The sequence below is a fragment of the Pteropus vampyrus genome, unplaced genomic scaffold (assembly GCF_000151845.1).
Source record: "Pteropus vampyrus isolate Shadow unplaced genomic scaffold, Pvam_2.0 Scaffold7, whole genome shotgun sequence".
NCBI classification, from domain to species: domain Eukaryota; kingdom Metazoa; phylum Chordata; class Mammalia; order Chiroptera; family Pteropodidae; genus Pteropus; species Pteropus vampyrus.
In genome coordinates, this window is record NW_011888788.1 from 4,552,037 (window position 1) to 4,558,704 (window position 6,668).

The 6,668-nt window shown below is 32.4% G+C and overlaps 1 pseudogene; it reads left to right on the forward strand.

Annotated features, from left to right (window-relative positions):
• The first annotated feature begins 411 nt into the window (after positions 1–411).
• On the forward strand, positions 412–526 carry LOC111746850 (annotated as a pseudogene).
• Positions 527–6,668: the final 6,142 nt, after the last annotated feature.

A 6,668-nucleotide genomic window follows, 5' to 3' on the forward strand; every position in this document is an offset into this window, starting at 1 on the left:
GAGTAGAAGACAAAAATAGGAACAATGAATTAGGAAGAACAAATAGAAAACAGTAATGAATATAATAGACAGTAATCCAACTATATCAATAATCATTTGAATGTCCATGGTCTAAGTATACCAATTAAAAGACAGAGGTTGTCAGAAGAGACTAAAAAACAGACCCAACTATATGTTGTCTACAAGAAATTCACTTTAAATATGAAGACACATATAGATTAAAAGTAAATGAGTAGAGAAAAATATACCATACTAACACCAATCAAAAGAAGGCATTAATTTAAAATATTGATTTCAAACAGAGTCTACTTCAGAGCAAGGGAAGTTATCAGTGATAAAAAAGGGCATTACTTAATGATAAAGGAGTCAATTCTCCAAGAAGACATAACAAGACTTAACATGTATGCACCTGTCTAAGGCCATACCACCCTGAACAAGCCTGATCCTGATCTCGGAAGTTAAGCAGGGTTGAGCCTGGTTAGTAATTGGATGGGAGACCACCTAGGAAGACCAGGTGCGGTAGGTGTGAAAAATAAAAATAAAAATAAGGGATTGTAAGCTGACAAGGTCTTTACAATCTCTGAGGTCAACCAAAGGTTGCCTTACTAAAAAAAATAAAATAAAAATAAAAATTAACATGTACACACCTAACAACAAAGCATTAAACCATATGAGGCAAAAATTAACAGAGCTGCAAAGAGATATAGATGAATCCACTAACATAGTTGGAAACTTCAATACCCGTCTGTCAGAAATGAACGGGCAAAAAGTCAGAAAAGACACAGTTGAACTCAATAATACCTTCAATCACCTGGATATAATTGATACCTATAGACAACTTCATCCAACAACAGCAGAACACATTTTTTTCCAGCTCACATAGAACATTCGCCAAGGCAGACCACTTTCTGGCCGTAAAATTCACATCATACAATGTCCACTCTCAGACCACAATGAAATTAAACTAGAATTCAATAACAGAAAGATAAATAGAAAATCCAAAAATACATGAAGATTAAACAACACACTTTTAAATAAATGGAATAAACCAATTTCATGAAAGATACAATCTGCCAAAACTCACACAAGAAACAGACAATATGGACAGCCTTATATCTACTAAAGAAATCAAATCAATAATTTAAAACCTTTCAAACCACAAAGCACAAGGCCCGGATGGGTTCTGTGAATTCTAACAAACATTTAAGGAAGAAATTATATTAATTCTCTATAATAGCTTTCAGAGGGTAAAAGCAGAAGGAATACTTCCTAACTCATTCTATGAGATTAGTATATTCTAACACCAAAAACAAGCAAAGAGATTACAAGAAAAAATCCACAGGCTAATATCGTTCATGAATAAAGATACAAAAATTCTCAACAAAATATTAGCAAATCAAGTCCAAAAATGTATAAAAAAGAATTATACACCACAACCAAGGATAATTTATCATGGATATAGAAGGCAGATCCAACATTCAAAAATTGATTAATGTAATCCATCAAATCAATAGACTGAAAAAGAAAAATAATATGATCATATTAATAGATCCAGAAAAAGCATCTAACAAAATGCAATGCTCGGTCATGATTAAAAAAAAAAAAAAAACAACTCTCCATAAACTAGAAATAGAGCAGAACTTCTAAACTTGATGAAGAGTATCTATAAAAACCTACAGCTAATATCTTTTTTAACAATGAGAAACTCAAAGCTTTCTCATTAAAATTAAGTGCGAAAAAGGATGCCCCCACTCTCCACTCCTTTTCAGCATCATACTGGAAGTTCTAGCTAATGCAACACAGCAAAAACAAGAAATAAAATGCATACAGATTGGGAAGGAATAAACAAAACTTGTTTACAGATGACATAATTGTCCATACAAAAAATCTGAAAAAAAAATGACAAAAAACTCTTGGAATTACAACAAGATTTAAAGAAACAAAATTAATATAAAAAAGTCATTAATTTCCTAAATACCAGAAATGAAAAAGTGAAATTTGAAATTAAAAACACAATACTATTTATGTCGGCACCCCCCAAAAAATGAAATATTTAGGTATAAATTTAACAAAATATGTACATAAGATCTACATAAGGAAAACTACAAAACTGATGAATGAAATCAAAGAACTAAATAAGCAGAGAGATATTCAGTATTCATCAGTAAGAAGATTCAATATTTTCAAGATGTCACTTCTTCTCAGTTTGATCTAAGCTTTAATGCAATCCCAATAAAATCCCAGCAATATAATGTGGTGGTTATTGACAAATTGACTCTAAAGTTTATATTGAGAGCAAAAGATCCAGCATAGTCAACACAATATTGATGGAGAAGAACAAAATTGGAAGCAGATACTATCAGACTTCAAGATTTTCAATAAATCCACAGTAATCAAGACAATGTGATGCTGGTGAAAGAATAAACAAGTAAATCAATGAAATTGAAGAGAGAGTCCAGAAATAGACCCACACAAACACAGTCAACTATTCTTTGACAAAGGAGCTAAGAATACAGTGGAGCAGACAGTCCTTTCAACAAATGGTTCTAGAACAACTGGACATCCACATATAAAAATTAAAAGAAAAAAGAATCAAAACAGATTTTACACCCTTCATACAAATAAACTCAAAATGAATCACAGACTGAAATTTAAAATGCAAAAACTACAAAACTCGTAGGAAATAAGATAGGAAGAACCTTGGGTAGAGCAATGTATTTTTACAAAATATATGATTCATGAAAGAAAGAATTGATAACCTGGACTTAATTAAACTTCAAAATTTTCTACTTTGCTAAAGATAGTATCAAGAGAGTGACAAGACAAATCACAGACTGGGAGAAAATATTTGCAAAAGAAGTATCTGATAAAGACCTCTTCTCCAAAATGTACAAAAAACTTTTAAAACTCAGCAATAACAAAACAACTTTATTTTTGAAATGGCCAAAAGCTATTAGAATGGCCAAAATCCAAAACACTTACACCACCAATGCTGGAGATGTTTTGGAGTCATGGGAACTCTTATTCATTGCTGGTGAGAATGCAGACTGGCACAGCCACTTTGGAAGACAGTTTGGCAGTTTCTTAGAAAACTGAACATACTCTTATGATACTATCCAGCAATTGTGCTCCTTGGTATTTGCCGAAAGGAGTGGAAAACTTATGTCTACTCAAAAACTTGAACATGGAAGTTTATAGTAGCTTTACTCATAATTGCCAAAAGTTGGAACAACCAAGATGGCCTTTAGTAGATGAATGAATAAATAAACTGTGGTATAACCAGAAAATGGAATATTATTCAGCACTAAAAGGAAATGAGCTATCAAGCCATCAAAAGTCATAGAAGAAACTTTCTTGCACATTACCAAATGAAAGAAGCCAATGTGGAAAGGCTTTATGATTCCAACTATGTATGTATCCTGTGTCTATATTAGTCTCTCTTGCAACTGTTTTTCAACTCACCATCCAACTGCTGGGTTAGTAAGAGGGTTTTCAAATATATAACCACCTTTACTGAATGCTGACCTCTAAAGAAAAATCTAACGAGGTCTCCAGTCAATAAAGGGCTTAGGTTGGACATTGGCCTATTGTAAATTTATTGCTGTGTGGCAGACTTGCTTACAAACAGGATAGATTTGAATATGACTATTAATAAGTCAGGGGCTGCCAATAACTAATTGTTATATTTAAAGAACATTTTTTAACTCTCTCCTTTTAGAATCCTGTAGTGTAGAATCTCTATTCAGATTCTTCTTACATTTCAAATTCTGATAGTTTTACATATTTCAGTAAAAATGAGTTAAGCTAGCCTTTCACTTAAGAAAGGCATAGATTCAATCTGTATATCAACAAATAAATGTCCTTAGAAACTATAACAATGAATTCATAGTAAAATAAGGAAGACATCATGTAAATTCCGAAGAACTAAGATAGCAAAATGAGTAACAAAAAAATACAACTTGAAACAGACAAACTGCATCACCTATATTCAATGTGTCTATATGTGTCTAATAAAATAATGTCTTTCTAGCTTTTTGTTCTTTAATAAAACACTTCACTTCTCTTTGATTCCATTTCATTATCTCCAAAATAAGCTACGGTATACATGAAGTTTTGGGAGTTCTTGAGCATAATTTTTGTATGCAGAAAAGATGATTTAGAGGTTTATTTTGTGTGTAACCAAGTAATGTTGAATTTGGTAATGTTAAACTTCAAAAATCTAGTTTGTCTATAATTAATTTTGTATTTAACTTGAAAAATCCTAGCAAGGGTAGCAATTGAAGGGACCTTTGAATAATGTTGTCACCATAAACAAATTCATTAAAACATCTTAAACATTTCAACTGCATTTAAATATTCAGATTTTCAATTTAAATATTTTAAATATTTTCAACTATTTAAGCATCTAACCTCTTTAATTCATATAGATCTAAGTTAAAATTAAAATTGCTAAGATCTATACTCTTAAATGATCCAGTTCTATACATAAACTTTAAAAAATTAAATGATTGTTCAAGTATAAATTTTTAAATTTGACTTAATCTGCATTTACTAGGCTAAATATTCTTAAATATTACAAAATAATAAAATACTAAACTAGAACTGATTTTGTAATGAGATATTAATAGCATGGTATTGACTTTTCTAACATTTTATACTTTAAAAACATTTTACACTTTACATTTACTTACGCTCTAAACATTATTGAAATCACAAGAATGTAATTAGTGAGGGAAAGAATCCTCAGCCCAGTTAGTTGAAGTTCTCTTCCACTAAAGATTTAGGCCAAGCATCATATTTGGGACTATATAAAATATTATATCATGCCATATAATTTTGGCGGTTGCATCACCAATGTTCTTGAGGATACTAAAGATAAGCGTTTTGGTCAAGGGTTTGACTGGATTTTATTATAGACATGAATGGGTGCTCTAACCTCTATTTATAGTTGTTGGTTAATTAACTCACAATTATAAGAGGAAGTGGTCTTAGTCCAAGACATCACTGGATTCATAACATATGAGGTCTGTAACTTCAAAATGAGTGGTTGACCTCTGGTTTAGATTTTTGCCATTTCTTTGGCTCTGAAAACATAAATGTCTTCTGCCTGAATATAAAAAACTTTAAACTTGGTGGAGTCCAACATTCCTATTATCATATTTTAGGACTGTACAACAATAACAGACTTTTAAATTATATCTTGCTAAAATCTGAATATTTTCAATGGCTTTATCTGGCAATTCAGTGACAACTTTCATGGTCTTCCTAACAAGAGTCTAGCATTAGTACCATGAAGATAACTGGAGATATGCCTTACAAAAAACTGGGTCTTCTAAAATGGTCATATCCTTTCCACTATACTTCTGCCCACCTGAGTTTACTTGAGTGTATTCTTTAGTATGATTATGTTCTAGCTATCTAAGCAATCTTTGAAATCTCCCATTGAAGTAGCAAGATCAGTACCAAATGGCCAATTTTCCTGCCTCACTCAACAATTATATACCTGGTACAAACTCACATATGAGAACCTAAATGCCACTATTACTGCGAAGGTTTCCAGTAGTCTCTGTTTAGGGTTAATATTTGAAGCCTTAGGGTGTCTTCATGTAACCAAACAATGGTGCATGACCCTCACACCTTAGAGACAGAGACTTATCTATGTTTCTTTGATTATACAATAATATATTTTAATGATGAATTTAAAAGGAAATGAATACATGATTACATAAATAGTCCTGTATTTTGTGTATGGTAAAAAAAACATATGGCATGAAATCAACCCTCTCAACATTTTAAGTTTAAAGTACAGTATTGTTAATTATATGCACACTGTTGTCCGGTATATCTCTTGAACTTTTTCATCTTGCAGATTGAAACTCTACACCCATTGAACAGCATCTTCCCTTTTCCCCCTGCCCCCAGTAACCATCATTCTACTTTTTCCTTCTATGAGTTTGACTACTTCGGATACCTCATTTGGTGGAATCACACTGTATTTGTCTTTCTGTGACTGATTTATTTCACTTAGCATAAGGTCTTCACGTTTCATCCATGTTGTAGTATATGAAAGGATCTCCTTTTTTAAGGTTGAATACTATTCCATTGTATGTATATACCACATTTTCTTTATCCATTCATCCCTCATGGACATTTAAGGTGTTTCAACCTCTTCAGCATTATTTTTAAATATGCTTGTAAGAACATACAATGAAATATACAATGACTAGTGAAAACAGTGGTACCACCAGTGATAATAACAGGTGCTTGAAGCATCAGACTCACCTGGGAGAGAAAGAGGATCATGTGCTCAGTGATTTTTGATGCACTAAATTCTAGGAAGGCTAATGTCCTGCCCCAGAAAAATGGCATTTGTAATTTTATTGACAAGAAGTTTCCTTGTTTCTTTTAGGGGGGAAAATGTATTATTTGAAGTGCAATGCGAATTTGGGAAAAGCAGGTGTTCATCTGGTCTCAGTCTCTTTTACAGAACTGGGCATGCTTTTTGCCTCCCAAGCAAATAGACTTTGAGCCTGAATTCGGTGTTTCTGTGGGCAGAACCTGTGGTTCATCTCCACAGCTGTTTCTGAGAAGGGGGGTGATGTGTGTTTGAGGAGCTGAAAACACTGGTCACACTGGACCCAAATTAAGTACAAACCTGAAAACAATGA